Source organism: Cebus imitator, unplaced genomic scaffold, assembly GCF_001604975.1.
Source record: "Cebus imitator isolate Cc_AM_T3 unplaced genomic scaffold, Cebus_imitator-1.0 Scaffold64, whole genome shotgun sequence".
NCBI classification, from domain to species: Eukaryota; Metazoa; Chordata; class Mammalia; order Primates; family Cebidae; genus Cebus; species Cebus imitator.
The window spans coordinates 5,572,209-5,589,749 of NW_016107379.1; the positions used below are offsets into that span (position 1 = coordinate 5,572,209).

Below are 17,541 nucleotides of genomic sequence, written 5' to 3' on the forward strand. Positions count from 1 at the left end.
ACCTGAGGTCAGGAGTTCAAGACCAGCCTGGCCAAAATGGTAAAACCTCATCTCTACTAAAAAAAAAAAAAAAAAATAGTCAGGCATGGTGGCGGGCATCTGTAATCCCAGCTATTGGGGAGGCTGAGGCAGGAGAATCGCATGAACCTAGGAGGCAGAGGTTGCAGTGAGCCAAGATCAAGACATTGCTCTCCAGCCTGGGTGACAGAGCAAGATTCCCACTCAAAAAAAGAAAAGAAAATCATATACACAATGTTTGTCAATCATACCTCAATAAAGCTAGGAAAAAATATTTTAAATTTTAAAAAGTAAACACTTAAACAGGAAAATAAATGAACAAAGGTCAAGCTTCAGATCTTTCCTCTTTTTCCATATATCAGTTATGGTTTTCTGAATACTAAGGGCTGTTTTCTAAGTCCCTGAGCAAATCCGGTTTAATTTGGCCACATAATAAGTATAGTTTGTTTTGCATGTGTGTGTATGTGTGTGTGTGTTTTAGTTGGAGTTCAAACATTCACCCTTATATGCTAGGTGTCCTTTGTCTAGGAAGATGCCAGAACAATGTTATGACAGAGTCTTATAATTTTTGCAATGATCTAGGTGGAAGGGCTTAACAGACTAGAGAATGCCTTTCTTTAAACAGATAGGGAAGCTGAGGCCCAGAGAGTGCAGGCGGCTTATGCATGGATCACACTGCCAGCCAATGACAGAGGCAGCCCAAATTTCATGTCTCCTGGTGCCCGGTCCAGATTACATCAGGAAGAATAAAGATAAAGAGACAAAGAAAGTAGGCAGTAGAGCCAAATGACCTCTCAAATGTCTTCAGGCTTGTCACCTCTCCATACTTGGAGTCCATGATTTCATAAACGGAAAAACACACTTTCTTTTCTTTTCTTTTTTTTTCTTTTTTGGAGAGGGAGTGTCGCTCTGTTGCACAGGCTGAAGTGCAGGGGCATGATCTTGGCTCACCACAACCTCCACCTCTCAACTTCAAGCAATTATCTTGCCTCAGCCTCCCAATTAGCTGGGAGTACAGGAACACGCCACTTTGCCAGGCTAATTTTTATATTTTTAGTAGAGATGGGGTTTTACTATGTTGGCCAGGCTGGTCTCGAAATCCTGACCTCAAAATCTGCCTGCCTTGGCCTCCCACAGTGTTGGGATTACAGGCGAACCACACCTGGCCAAACATTTTCTTCAGTAAAAATTTAGTTGATTTTCCTGTGGGATTAAACAGTACATAGTTTGCATTTTCTCAGAAAGTTCTCTGGAACAATGAAAGTCCTGCTGTGGTTTTGTTTCTCTGCTTCCTCTCCAAGTTTCCAGTTCAGTGGAGCCATGAGGACTGTTTCCCACTTAGCCTTTGCTGTGACCTGGACACATGTTTATAGCTCAAAGCAACTATGCATGTTTCCTGTTTTATTTCCAAAGCAAGTGGTCCCTCCACGGTTTCCCCACCACTAGCAATCACAGCCTAGTTCCCAATGTTGTATTCTTGGCATCTTAAAACTAGAAAAACACCATTAATGAGGCCAGATGTCATTTTCCTAGCCAAGTAATGATTCTAGGGGTGTGGAGAACACCCCTTTATCATAGGGCCACTAAAGGAACAATTATAGATTTTAAAAAACTCTCATAATTTAATTTTGATTATTGATAGCTTGTCTTCATTTTTATCATTCTGTTGTTATTAAATTAGGTCACTGTGGGTAAAGCCTAAGCAGTGGTATTTTTTAAAGTTTCCCAGAGTACAGCCTCAGGGTTTGTAATGGGTTGCAATAGTATTTCCCAAACTTGCCTGTAATTTTTTAAAAAGAAAATAACCTGGAGTACTTGATAAATATACAGAAATCCAGGCCTCTCCCATGATCAGTGTTTCTGGAATCTGGGGCCCTGAAATCTGTGTCTTTAAGAAGTACTTCCAGATAATTCCTGTTATTTGGGAAAGTTTAGGATCTGGCAAGTTTGAGAAACACTGGGCGATAGCATAGACTTCCAAGCACACCCAAGAGAGCTGCTTTCTGGTAGCTTAGAAGATGTAATAAAGCCTCCATCAGCTACCAAAGAAAACTCATTCTTAAACCAGGAATTCCTCTCCAGAATCCTCCTTCTCCATTCAGGCAGACCTCTAGATCCCTACACAGTGAGCAAAGGTCTCATTTCTACCAGCCTTCTCACCTCTTCCCACAGCCAGCCTAGCCTCTTCTACTCAGCTCTCTTAAACTTGTCTGTCCTTTTGAGTTTAATTCCAGTCCCAGAATCCTTTATCATACTGGCCTATGCTGATTTCTCCATTCTCTGAGCCCCTTCATCCTGAGAGCTGTGAATAGTGACATCTGAGCTGTATTCATTCTGATTTGCTTGAAGATTCCACACCAGTGTCTTGCCTCCTTAGACTCCAAACTCCTTGGGGCAGTACAGCCACTGAAGGGAGAGCTGCAAGAGTGAATGCCACAGCCAAGCTCCACGTGAGCAGACTTTCTTCCCATAGTACTGCCGATGCTTAGCCCAGCACCTGGTGCACAAGTGTTCAACAAATATCCATCCAGCGCATGAATAAAATGTCAAGTTGTATGAGCTAACAAGGTAAAGTACATTTCAAGCTATAAATATTTGAGCATATATACAGAATTGAAATTATGATTTCAGAAACTAATCTAGACACAATTCACGATTTGGATTTGTCCTAGTTTCTCTGCATAATGCAGTTCTCAAACTTTTTGGCTCCTTCACACTCTTACAAATTTTGGAGCATCTTAAAGAACTTTGTTTATGGGGGTTATGTGTATCAACATTGACTATATTAAGAATTGAAAATTCCAATTTCAAATAACTATAGTAAAGTCATCCTATGATAATGGGTTAATGCAAACAATGTACTTTTATGAAGAATAACTATTTTACCAAAACAAAAATAAATTAATAAGAAAAGTGGCATTGATCTACATTTTTGCAAACCTCTTTAATGTTTGGCTTCACAGACGTCAGCTGGATTCTCAGATCTGTTTCAGCATTCAACGTGTTACTGTATTATACCTTAGGTAGCCTCTGGAAAACTCCACTGTATACTTGTGAAACAATGAGAATGTAAAGTCCAGAAAACATCTTTGTGTCATGACAAAAGTAGTCTTGGCCACACGGACTTTCTGAATGGGTCTTAGGGATCCCCAGGAATGCACAGACACACTTTGAGAATTGTTCCACACATTTCATAATACAAGTTCTAAATGGGGTAGGTAAAATTAATCAAAGGATTTGGTTTCCTGCTTTGAAAGAGATATATAAGGATTTATACTAATAAATCCTCAGATGTTAGAATGTTACAGCACAGTAATTACAGTAATTAGAATAGACATCCTCATTAAATGACATCATGAATGCTAAAATTCACAAATCATTTATCTTAATGAAACAGAATATTTATAGAAGCGGCACAAACATTAGACTCTGTAATGTTCCATCTAATTTATATCTTATCATTTTTCTGGGTCTTTGACTGTGCCTTCCAGATCAGCAGGTATTCTACCAAAGAGATTATAAGCAGCATAAGATAGTGGAAAATGATCATTGTTCCTATCTCTTAGAGGTGTTATGAGGATTAAATAAATGCATATAAAGTGTTTAGAACAGTACCTGACACAGAGTAAATTGTCTTGGTTATTATATTATACGTCTTTTAAAGTTTCTTAAAAGCAAGTGGAAAAGTACATTTCTATGTCTGACTTCATTCCCCATAATTCAGCATGATTTATACAGATTTGTTTGTGGTAGTAATTTTAAAGCTGAATTCACTTAAAATAGTTCTTCCACAAAAGGACTGATTAACTTAAGTGTCATCACAGAGCTGTCTTCTAACAAATCAAAACTAAGGCTTGAAAATCCATACTACGAACAGATGAAGAATATACCTCCTTCCCCCAAAGCTTTTGTGCATATAGTGGCAACCAGGCTTGCTCTAGAAACTGCTAAATGACAATTAAATTTAAGTTGCCCCCCTGGGTTAATTGTACACCAAGAGGAATTGTTAATGTCAAACATTTACTGAGTACTAATAGATTCAATAAGCACACACTGAACATTCACTACGTATGAACCCCAGGAGGGAGGAGGACACAAGCATAGACAAAAATCCTGCCCTCAGGGCATGGCAGAGAGCTCCACATATATGAAACAGTGATACAGGCAAGATGTCTCAAGTACACAAACCGGAACAGGAGAAAGGTTGGCAGAAGGAAAAAACAAGGTCATTCTGACTTGAGGCGTCTAAAAAGACTTTGCCAACGTGGTAGCTTTTGAACTGACCATTGAAAAATTGGTGGGATTTCACCAAGCAGACTTGAGAGGAAGGAAAATGGCACTAGCAAAAAGCAGATTTGGGCATGATCATTTGACACAATGAGAGTAAAAGGCAACAGTGAAAAAAGTTGTTTGTAAATGAATGAAATGGGTTTACATGCTAGGATCAGAAGTCCGGACTTTACTCAACAAGCAAGACGGCAGCCTGAGTATCAATGGGTACAAAGCTGTGTCATCCATAGCTTGGTGTTTTGATAATATTAACATCACCTAGGGTCTGCAGGTAGAATGAAAAGGAAGGCACTAAGGTAAGGAAACCAATGAGGAGTCTATGGCAACAGTCCAAAGGTAGAAGTGATGGGGGCATCTGCAATGGAGATAGGAAAAGAGGATGAGACATTTATTTAAAAAGAATAATCCAGAAGATTGAAGGATGACTAGTTTGTCAGTGAATAACTATTTTGTGTTGGACCAAGGCTGTGTGTGTTTTTAAAGAAAGCTTTTGAGACATATCCAAGAAGGTAAATTTGGAAGGTAGGTATGAGAAAAATAAAGAACTGAGGATTACCTTATTCCGAGTAAAGGAATGAAGAAAGAAAAAATAATCCCACTAGAAAAATAATAAGGGTTCTTGCAAACCAGCAAGAAAAATGAGCATACCAATTGACAATTAGGCCATGGACATGAGCTGCCAATTCATAAAAGAACTGGAAATGGCCAAGCAACATGGGAGAAAATGCCTAGCTGAATTAAAAAGCAAAGAAACAAATAAAAATATAAGATCTCACTTTTGCCTGTAAGATTGGCAAAAATATATAAAGATTGGTGAGGCAGACCATGTCAGTTGCCTAACCATCAGTGTTCTTCCTTGCCAACAAAGCCCTAAATTTGGTGATACAGGATTTTTCAGTTTGCTTTGTTTTCCTAGGTACCAGCATATCCCCAGCCCAGTAGAGACGCATCTTGATTAGTCTGAATTAAAATTGGTGATTCCATTCTTCTTATCAGTGATTGACTTGGGAAAGGGTGTATGTTCTGATCCTGGCTAAGATATGGAAGAGAAAGCCTCCATGTAGAAAGGTAAAGGTTTGAGGAACAGTACTTAGGTTTTATAAAAAGAACTCTAGGTATTGCAATACCCACTTTTATTTGATCCTAGATGTTGATGCACGAAGGTGCAAGGCCTGGAGCTGCTGCAGCTCTATTGAGAACATGAGAATACCCAACTTCTGAGAATGACAGAAAAGTAGAAAGAACCTGGCATTTTATATGATTCACCAGCAGAATTAACCTATTCTATAATCTCCCTATCTTGGGATACCTTGTTATATAAGGATTTTTTTTTCATTTATTTATTTTATTGCATTTTAGGTTTTGGGGTACATGTCAAGAACATGCAAAATTGTTGCATAGGTACACACGTGGCAGTGTGACTTGCTGCCTTCCTCCCCATCGCCTACATCTGGCATTCCTCCCCCTGCTATCACTCCCCTTCCTCCCCATCGCCTACATCTGGCATTCCTCCCCCTGCTATCACTCCCCAGCTCCCCACCCCCCACCGTCCCTCCCCCATTTCCCCCCAACTGACCCCAGTGTGTAGTGCTCCCCTCCCTGTGTCCATGTGTTCTCATTGTTCAACACCCGCCTATGAGTGAGAACATGCGGTGTTGGATCTTCTGCTCTTCTGTCAGTTTGCTGAGAATGATGGTTTCCAGGTTCATCCATGTCCCTACAAAGGACCCAAACTCATCGTTTTTGATGGCTGCATAATATTCCATGGTGTATATGTGCCACATTTTCCCTATCCAGTCTATCGTGGGAGTGTAAATTAGTTCAACCATTGTGGAAGACAGTGTGGCGATTCCTCAAGGACCTAGAAATAGAAATTCCATTTGACCCAGCAATCCCATTACTGGGTATATATCCAAAGGATTACAAATCGTTCTACTATAAGGACACGTGCACACGATTGTTCATTATAAAGATTTTTAAAAGCCTTATTATTTAAGCTACTTTTTTATTTGGGTCCTTAGTTTCTTTTCTTATTATTTTAGGATCGGGGGTACATGTATAGGTTTGTTACATGGGTAAATTGCGTGTTGCTATGGTGTGGTGTACAAATGACTTCATCACCAGGTGGTGGGCATACTACCTGACAGGTAGTGTCTCCCCTCAAGTAGGCCCCAGTGTCTGTTGTTCCCTTCTTTGTGTCCACATATGTTCAATGTTTAGCTCCCACTTGCAAATGAGAACATGCAGTATTTGGTTTTCTAGTTCTGTATTAATTCGCTTAGGATAATAGCCTCCAGGTGCATCCATGTTGCTGCAAAAAAACATGATTTTGTTTTTTTATGGCTGCATAGTATTCCATGGTGTAGATGTACTATGTTTTCTTTGTCCAGTCTGCCACTGATAGGCATCTAGATTGAGTCCATGTCTTTGCTATTGTGAATAGTGCTGCAATGGACATATGAATGCATATGTCTTTTTAGTAGAACTATTTATCCATATTCCTTTGGGTATAGACCCAGGAATGGGTTTACTGGGTCAAATGGTAGTTCTGTTTCAAGTTCTTTGAGGAATCTCCAAACTGCTTTCCTGAACTAATTTACATTCCTACCAGCAGTATATAAGTAGTGTTCCCTTTTCTCCACAACCTTGTCAGTATATGCTACTTTTTGACTTTTTGATAATGGCCATTCTGACTGGTGTAAAGTAGTATCTCATTGTGATTTTGGTTTGCATTTCTCTAGACATTAGTGATGTGGAGCATCTGGCCTAGTTGTGAGACTGATTTCTACCTACACAGAACTACTTAATAAATATTTGTTGAATGAATAAATTAAAAAATGAATGGCTGAGGTCTAAGAGGATGACGATGCCTGAAAGGATTATAGACTTTGAGTTGGAAGGGATCTCAGGGATACTATGGAGTTGGATTATATTCAAGTTTACCAAAGGAAACCATGAGAAAGTAGAAACTTGAGCAGATTTTGGACTTCCCCGGATCAGTCTCCACAAACTCCCCACCCTACTTTCCTCCAAGTTAATTGCTCCAGAGGTCCTAGTTTCCATTTGGCACAAGCTGAGCTACACCAAGTTGCAGAGTCACGATCTCTCCCCATGGGTCCTCTTCCAAGATTGGCAACTTGCATCAAAGACACTGACCCTGAGAGCAAATGGACCTCCACTCAAGAAAATTGAGCAAGTCCTCAAGAGAATCTCCTGCTTCGCTCTTCCCTGAGTGTTGCAGCAGGAGGTAACAGAAATCCAGCTGTGAGTGTCTGGCGGGAGAGGTTCTGATGGCTTCTTCTTTCATTGTATAAGTTATTTGTTGTAATCCATGTGTTAAAAGTTGTGGATTCCAGTGGTGAGATCATGAGCACATTCACTTTCTCCTCCCAGAAGCAGTTTTTTCTTGTGTCATCTTTAGCATTCTTGCCAGAAAGAGCATCTTTTCCGTTTTTATTACTGCATAATTACTTCTCTTGAATTCTGCAACTGGACATTAAATAGCCCCTGTCTTACTGCCAAATTTAAAATTCAAATGTTATCTAACTACTGAGAAAAAAAAGAAAGAATCTTACCTCATGTCACAAGTTAATATAAATCCCATGAGATTAAAAATTTAGGATTAAAAAATAAATCACAAAAGCAGTAAGAAAAATATAAAAGAATATTCATAACACCTTAGAGTACTGATATAACTTCTAAATATGGCTCTAAAGGTAGAAGCCAGACAGAAAAAAAAATGAATGGATTTGGCTATAAAAAAAAAAAAATTAAACTTTTGGAGTGAAAAACTGAAGACGGGGCCAGAAGTGAGGAGGTGACCAACTTGTCATTATGTACCTTTTCATACTGCTTTTGTGCCCATGGATTTTCAAATCCATAAATTTTTAAATTTGAAATTATTTTCAAATGAAATAATAATGTAAAAAATATAAACTTCTGTAGTTAAAATGTTAAAAGACAAATAATTAGGCATAGGTTACTACATTTAATACATGAGGAGCTAATAAATATTAACAATGCCACGTAGCCTTGTGTTCAGAAATGGGCTTGGCAGACAGACAAATCAAGTCCGCCCCAGTGCTCCTTTCCTTCTTGACAACTGTATGACTTGGGCCACTTTCTTTCCTTGCCTCATTTTCCTTCTCTGCGAAATGAGGGAAATGCCTTCCATGGTATAATAAAAAAAAAAACTGGTCTTTGTCCCCAGTTGCTGGCACAGACATCCTTAAAATCCTAGAAATTTCCTTAGTGATGAAGGTGATAGGAGCAGTTTCTGTTCTATAAGGTGACCCTTGGTGGGCTCCTAGATAGCTTCAGAATGGGGGCTGTTCAGTAAGGAGACCCACCCTTGATTAAAAGCCTGGAATTTTCAACCCAACCTCCAGGGAGGGGAGAGGAGCTGAAGATTGAATCAATTACCAATGCATAATGATTTAATCAATCATGCTTACATAATAAAACCCTCCATAAAAACTCCTCAACAAAATGGGGTTCTGAGAGCTTCCAAGTTGGTGAACACATCCACATTTCAGGGGAGTGGCACCCCACAACTAACATGGACAGAGCCTCCTGCAATCTGGACCCTTTCAGACCTCAGTCTATGAAAGTTTGGTTGTTGATTTGTGTCCTTCAAAATAAACCAGTAACAGGCCAGCCAAGGTGTCTCACACCTGTAATCCTAGCACTTTGAGAGGCCAAGGCAGGTGGATCGCTTGAGCTCAGGAGTTGGAGGCCAGCCTGGCCAACATAGCAAAACCCCAAACTTTACAAAAAATTAGCTGGGCATGGTGGTGTGCACCTATAGTCCCAGCTACCTAGCAAGGCTGAGAATCACTTGATCCTCCTTGATCCCAGGAGGTTGAAGCTGCAGTAAGCCATGATCGCACCACTACCCTCCAGCCTGGGTGACTAAGTGAGACCCTGTCTCAAAAAAAAAAATGTTAAATAAACCAGTAACAGTAAATGTGTTTCTTAGGGGGAATATAGACGAAAGAAAAGAGCTACAATACACTGTTACAAAATTATAGGAGAGCAAAAAAAGAAAAAAGTTAAAATAATATAAAGTGCTTTCCTGAGTTCTAGCAGATAATCAAACCTGAGGAGAGGGGTCATGGGAACACCAATTTATAGCCATTGCTCAGAAGTACGAATGACCCCCGTACTTGCCACTGCCATCTGAAATGGAGGCAGTCTTATGAGACTGAGCTCTTAAACCTTAGAGTCTGACACTAACTTCAGGTAGTATCAGAACTGAATTGAATTAGAGGACACCCAGGTGGTGTCAGAGAGAGGGAGTGGTGTTGGAAATGACACCACACACGTGGTGTCAGGAGGAAGTAAGACCTCCTACTTTTTCACACAGTTATTATAAGGATTAGATGATAGAATTTAGCAAACAGTGGGCCCCAGTGTTAGTATTATAATTGCTACTAGAAAATAAAACCTCACCAACTGAAACACGGACAAAGATAATGAACAAGTAATTCACAAGAAAAAAGCAAACAATCACACAACAGATAGGATGTTCAATGTCAGTCATCAAAGAACTGCATCTTAAAATTAGATACCATTTTCTACTCACCTAAGAATTGCCAAATATTAAAAATAATGGCAATGCCAGGTGTTGACAAGGAGTCACTTCAATAGGAGTATAAATGGTCTATCTTCCTTAATAGCAAAGAGGCCATTTGTATCAAAAGTCGTGAAAATTACATGTATGCCTTTTGACCTCACTATTTTATTTCTAGGAAGGCATCCTAAAAAGGAGAATGAAAACATACATTTGCACAAATATTTAGCTGCAAAGATGCTCATGATGGCATTACTCATAACAACAAAAAGGAAAAAAATTGGAAGCCTTCTAAAAACCCTATATCCAGGGAAATCATTAAATAAACAATGTTTTGTCTTCAGTTGAATATCATGCAGCTGTGAAAACAAAAATAATGACAAGAAAGATTTTTATGATGTAATAAGTCATTAAAGGAAGTTATGAAATAGTTTATACAGTATTTAAAATTTCATATATTCATATGTGTTTGAGGAAATGTAAGCATGTATGTCAAAACATTCAGTGTAGGTTGTCTCTAGGTGCAAAATTACAGGAGGCTGTACTTTGCTCCTTACTTATCTGTAAATTTGAAAGTATCTACAATAAACATTCATTACTTTTGACATGATTGTTTAAATAATAAACTTTCTAATGAAATTGTATTACGCTGTTATGAAGATTGAAAATATATCAAGAAAATTTTATCTAAAGTGTTCTAAGAAACTTAAAAAAAATATTCCAGTAGTTCTTCTCAGCTTACTGTCAGTTATTTTATTCAGTAACTCATTTATTTAGTCTTCCAATCCCTAAACACCCATAGTGTCTGGATTACAGACACAATTCCAGTGGGATTTCTGTCCCAGTGAGCTTCCAGTTAGTGCTAATCTGAGACCTCAGGACAATAGAGGTAGGCAGAATGAAAGAAGGTCATCTGCTAGGAAGGAAAAAGTGAACATATGGGGAAGACCACAGAGAATAGCCCAGACTGAGCCTATTACAAGGAGCAGCCAGCATAGGAGCCAGCCTGGGGGAAAAGAGCAGGTGGCAGAGGGCAGTCCAGGCCGAGGGCCCAGCTTGGGCAAATGCAAGAAGGCAGGAAAGATGAAAGTACAGGCACATGTTAATTGCCATGGCCAGGACATGGGGTGACTTTAAGGGAATAGCTAAAGAAAGCTGGTTTGGTCAAGAGCTGGTTTGGCATTTTTCTTAATTTGTAAAAAGAAGTAAGGAAGCCATGCAGAGTTCTTGCCACCCCATTCATGTTTGATGATAGGGTGACCCTGATAGTTCTAAATATAGTGGACTGGCCCGTCTGCCCTGAGCTAATGGTCACAAAAACCTTCAGAAAAGAGCCATCCTAAGTGGTCTGAATCTCAGTAGGAACTGGATGGGCCGGTTGTCCTCGAGGTTCCTTCTGGCTTGTAAAGGTTAAAGGCGTAAAACTTTCTGTCTTGTTAAACATTCTACATACCCCAGAGTCAGCCACTCAACTGGAAAGATAAAAACCACAAATAGAACTTTTGGCAGAGCAGTATTGCATTGAATGAAGAGCTGTTGCACAACACTCCTTCCTTACCCTCTCCCTCCTTACACAACATACACATTTTTATTTCCGGGGTTGGGGGAAGGTTAGGGAGAGGGAAGAGATTAAAATTGGAACAAGAAATGAAAGTGGGCTGCAAGAAAAAAATGTCTGAAATTTCTCAATCAAGAGTTAGAAGCATCTCCCAGTAAAGACCAAGCATCTGCAGAACCTTCCCATCTATTTCTCTTGAGGTTCATTCCTGCGGTCAGAACCCAAAGAATAACCTCTCTTGCCCCTCTGCCTCTGTCCTTTGACCATCAATGATGTGCCAGGCACTGTCCCCAGCCAAGGATCTCTCCCATAAGGACTCTGGGAAAATTCAGAGAAGAATTTCCAAAACCTCCGGCTGCAAACAGTGGTTAGATTCCTAATCAGCACATTCACCATTGAAAAATGATGAATAATAATCAAATCTACCCTTTACTCAGCTCTTACTATATACCAAGCTCTCTGCTGGATGGTCTACAAGTTTCTCTCATTTAATCCTCACAACAATGCATGCATCAGGTCTATTGTTATTGTCCCAACTTTAAGATTTTTAAAAACCTGAGGCTGGGAAATGTTAACCAGTTTATTCAAGGCTCGCGAGTGGCAGACCCAGCATAGCTATCCCCTCCCCACCTCTGCTGCCTCCTCTCACCTTCTCCACTCCAATCTGTTTTCTGGTCTGACTGAGCAACTTGTATTTTCCTGCAGGGACCAGGCATTCACTTCCTCTGTGCCTTTGTTCAGAATATGGTTCTCACTCAGAGAGTCCTGCCCTTCTTCCCCTTGATTAGCTGACTGTCTCCATTATCTCTTACCCATCAACTCAAATGTAACATCCTCGAGGAAACCCTCCTAGACCTCAAAGGCTTCCAGTGACATTACATTCAACAAAGGGATCTCCTTGTCCTTCTCTGAGTGTAACACAACCATCCTTCTCTCTAGGCTTTTTGGACATGGTTTCCCTTCCTCTTAAAATGGTCTTCATTCGCATGTACACACATGCACACACATATGCACACATATACACACGCTTTTCACATGCATGCACATAAACACCTCTTTCCTCTAACCCCACTCATCCTTCAGGTAGCATAGAAGTCACCAACTCTGAGGATCCTGGCCCGAACCATTCCCACAGCCCACCCCCGAAGACTGAGGTGACTCTGCTCCTCAGCCTTGCAGGACACAATGCTTCCTGTGAATCATACTCTTCACACTGATTTGTCATTGTTTTCATGTCACAATTAAACTTCTTCAGGGGAGCAAATGCCTCCTTATCTGCTGCCTCAGAACCAAGCATGTAACAAGTACTCAGGAAATATTTTTTGAATAAATGAATGTTTACCCTGCCTCCTTCCTTCTTGTCTGTGCCCTTCAAATGGAAATAATCACGTGCACCAATGTCTTAACTTGGCTTTGGTTAATATTTTCATCGTAATCAGAGATTTTGTGCTTCTATGACAAGAAATGAAGAATCCTGGAAGAATAAAAAGAAATTCTTGCCATAAGTGTTTTTGAGAATGAATTGTATTGAGGTAAGTAATATTATTTTTCCAAAGGTAATAAAAAAAACTTGAGGTTGAGAAGGGAAAGCACTAGTTAAGTGCAGAAAATATTTTACTGAAAATCAAGCTCTCATCCTGTATCCAATCATTATGAAAAGGAGTCATTCATTTGTAAGAAACTGTCACATGATATACTTTCTTCTTTTTGAGTGACTTTTATTTAATTTAAAAGGTCTATATTCAGATAGGTCATTCCTACCTCTATTCCTACCTACGCCATCCTATTCCCAAAGCCTCATATTGGTAAAAACTTATATAACTTCTTTAGTATCTGTCCAGTGTTTCTTTAATTTAACTATAAGCATAAATTTATTTGTTGAGCCCCACCCAACCTCTTGTTTTTTCTTTTCTCAACTTTTATTTTAGGTTCAGGGGTACATGTGCAGATGTGTAACAGGTAAATTGTGTGTCGCTGGTGCTTGGTGTATAAACGATTTCATCACCCAGGTAGTAAACAATGGTACCCAATAGGTAATATCCCTCCTCAAGTAGGTCCCTGTGTGAATTTTTTCCCTGGTTCACAAAAGACTTTATTATCTAGTGGTACATACTGAGAACATACAGAAATCTGCATGGCCCACATCACATGCAGTAGAACAATCTTCACTTTATAAGAAGTGAGTGTCAACTGTTATATGCAATAGCCAACACTTTAAAGTCACATTCTTAAAGAAAAGCCTCATTTACAAGAGAAATAAAAAGAAACAATTACCACTTTTAAAAAGCAGCTGCTTTGTTCAAGAGTGGAAGGTGTATGCCTGTATTGAAAGACAACACGATCACAAATAATTGAAACAATGAACAAATGAAAAATAAAATACTTTTACCATAAAGCAGTACTTTCAAAATGACATACAGATAGTTAAAAATTTCATTTTGTTGTCTAACCTTTAAACCAAAGGACTTTCAGAATGAGGCCTCAACATTTGCAATTAGTAAATAAAAACTAGGCAGCGTATCTATGTCACTAGGAACACCTTTTTGAATCATCTTATTTGGCATGTTTCCTTTGAGATTCATCATAGGCTTCAACATATGGTTATTGGTTTTGCCAGGAAATAAAATTTTTCCAGTATAGAGTTCATATAAGGTACAACCTACAGGCCATGTATCTATACCATAGTCACAGATTTTACCTATCATGATTTCAGGAGCATGATAAACTCTACTGACAAGATCATCTGTAATATCATTATCCACAGCATGTGAAGCCAACCCCAAATCGCAAAGCTTTAAAATAGTTTTTGATGATTAACCAGGATATCGTCTGGCTTGATAGCTGCATGTAGGATATCACATCTTTTAAGGAATTTCAATGCCAGGAAAAACTGCTGACTACAGGATCTTACAGCTTGAATATGAAGACCAACATCTTTACCGTATTTTTATAACATCTCTCGTAAGTTCATACTGAGAGGCTCGAATATGAGACAGAGATGCTGTTTGTGATAGAAGCGCCTGAAGAGTCACACACCATGAAGTTTGTCATCAGGATCAGCATAAAGTTTTTTCAAGAACTCTAGTTCTTTTAAACCAGTCTTTTGCATGAGCTCATTATTTCTGATGATCTTTGCAGCCACTTCTTGGTTGGCTTTTGTTTTCTCTCTGGCTCATACAGCATTACTGAATATACCTTGCCTAGTGTAGCCATACACATTGTGACATCTAGGACATCACCTATGTTCACATGGTAATAGCCTTCTGCATCAGTACAGGTATCTCTGAGGTTGGGATTCTCTTTGAAGCCTTATCCATTGCCAGCAGCCAGAAGACAAGCACTATCAAAATATGCGGCAAACTCAGTATCAGATTCTGTAAAACATATCAGGTGCCAACAACTTCTTCTGAGATGAACCGTTATTCTGTTCAACTGTCATTAGATTATGCTTGGCTTTCACTGAGGCCTCAAATGTATCAACATTTTCCCATTCATGCTCTTTAACATCAGCAGCTACTCACTCCAGAATGTCATCTGGAGAAGATAATCATGTTCTTGTACTGCTCTGGGGGCTGCTTGGTTCAGATGACATGGACATATTGCTGTCTTCAGCAAGATATTTATATTTCTGAACAATTGCCTGCTTTTGGATTCTTCTCTATTCTGTTAGGACTTCTTCATCTTCTTCCTCTACATCAAAATCTTCAAGGTTATCATTAGATGAAGATTCCCACTCAACTTTCATTCCTTCAGAAAGACTTCCTTTAAATTTACCTTCCTTTACTCTGCTTCGGCTCCTTCATCTACAACCACCCCATGATCGAGACCACGTTCTCAAGCGTGATCTGCTCCTCCGACCTCTGTCCCTTTTCCAAGGAGACCTGCTTCTTTTTCTTGGAGACCTGATTTTTGTGCTATATCTGAGTGGGGAACAAGACCTCCTTTTAATGAGAGATTTTCTTCAGGTTGGAGACCACCTATTGATGGGGCTGGCACCTTTTGATCTCTTACGTCTATTTATGCTATCATCTTGAGGTTGTATTCTTGGAGAAGAAAGTCATCTCCTCTCTGGCTCTCTTTGTTTCCTTTCTAAGGATTGGTTCTTGGCTCTTCTACCAGGAGACAGTGTTTGAGAGGGAGATTTGCTCTGCTGAGATCTTCTATCATTTAGAAGTGGAGACCTACTTCTTCTTGATTTATCAAGAATAAATTTGGAGGTAAACTTCTTCTTTTAGGACTACCTGAATTTTGCAGGCAAACTTCTTCTTTTAGGACTACCACCAGTTCTTCTACTGGGTGACCTATTTCTTGTTTCAGATGAAGCATCTTTAGAGGAATATTTAATTGGCTTCTTTTCTTTATCAGCTTCAGACTGCTTTGATTTTCTCTTTATGGACCATGACCTCTGTCTTTGGAATTATATCTTAAATCAACTGGGGATGTGGATTTTTTGCCTTGATCATGACTTCTACTTTAATTTATAATTGGGAATTTTTCCTATCTTTTTATTTACTTTTATCTTCAGTTTTAATCATCAGTAGGAGATCTGGCCTTACCAATCTTCTCTTAAGATGACCTTCTAAGGGTAGGGAATTTTAATTTTCTTGCTTGATCTTGAGACTTATTTCTTTGATGGGCTTTTAGACTTTTTTCTCTCCTTTGACTTGCTCCTAGTTGTTATCAGACCTATACCTAGTCCATTCTTTGGATCTACTCTTACTTTGTGTTTTTGTAGTATTTTTATTGTCCATAAGTTCAAGTTTTCCCTTTGTACCTGAAGATCTAGTACTAGACCTATTTCCATTTCTTGCATTTTCATGAATCTCCCCCTTCTTCAGAACCAGACTCTTAATCTTGTAAAAAGAGCCCCATACCAGATTGGAGCTTTCCTTCTATTAACTCCTTATCAAGTTCAGCCTTAATCAAGGCTCTCTGTTTTTCCAAGTCTTCTAGCAAATCTGTCATCAAGTTTAGTTATTTTTGCTGGAGCCATACCCTCCTTGTCAGAAGCATCAATAACCCCTTTTCTTTTGTGTTTCTTATGTTTATGCTTATGTTTTTTATCCTTGTCTTCTTCCAAGGAATGTTTAGGTTTCTTATGTTTACCTCTATGTTTATACTTTTTTTGTGATGAATGTCCTTATTTTGAGATTGGTCATCTGATACTTCTTCATTTTCTTCATTTATACTCTTTTCAGAATTATCAGCATCTTCCATCTCTGTTTCCACAGCGATTGTGTCTCCGTGGCAGCCGTCTTGAACATCCTGACTCCTCTGCTGCAGTGGTGGCCACTCCCCGGATAGTGAAAGGCAGTGGAAGTGGAGGAATGAGGAAAAGAGCTGCCTTGCATGTGCCTATTGTTCCCTTCTTTGTGTTCATGTGTACTCAATATTTAGCTCCCACTTAGGAGTGAGAACCAGCAGTATTTGGTTTTCTGTTCTGCATTAATTCACTTAGAATCATAGCTTCCAGCTGCATCCATGTTGCTGCAAAGAACATGATTTTGTTTTTTACAGCTCCATAGTATTCCATGGTGTATATAAACTACATTTTCCTTATCCAGTCTACCATCGATGGACATCTAGGTTGAGTCCATGTCTTTGCTATTGTGAATAGTATTCCAATAAACATATAGGTGCACGTGTCTTTTTGGTAGAATGATTTATTTTCCTTTGGGTATATACACAGTAATAGGATTGTGGGTCAAATGCTATTTCTTAGTTCTTTGAGAAATCTCCAAATTGCTTTCCACAGTGGCTGAATTAATTTACATCCCCACCAGCAGTGTATAAATGTTCCCTTTTCTTTGCAACCTTGCTAACATTTGTTGTTTCTTGACTTTGTAATACCATTCTGACTGGTGTGAGATGGTATCTCATTGTGGTTTTGATTTGCATTTCTCTAATGATCAGTGTTGTTGAGCATTTTTTCATATACTTGTTGCCACATGTTTGTCTTCTTTTGAGAAGTGTTTGTTAATGTCCTTTGCCCATTTTCTAAGAGGTTGTTTTTCACTTGTTGATTTTAAGTTTCTTATAAACTCTGGATATTAGACCTTTGTCAGATGCATACTCCCATTCTGTAGGTTGACTATTCTATTGA

At 39.1% G+C, this 17,541-nt stretch overlaps 1 pseudogene; it reads right to left on the bottom strand.

Moving 5' to 3' along the window:
- Positions 1 to 13,213: 13,213 nt before the first annotated feature.
- On the bottom strand, positions 13,214 to 16,702 carry LOC108305579 (annotated as a pseudogene).
- Between the last annotated feature and the right edge of the window lie 839 nt (positions 16,703 to 17,541).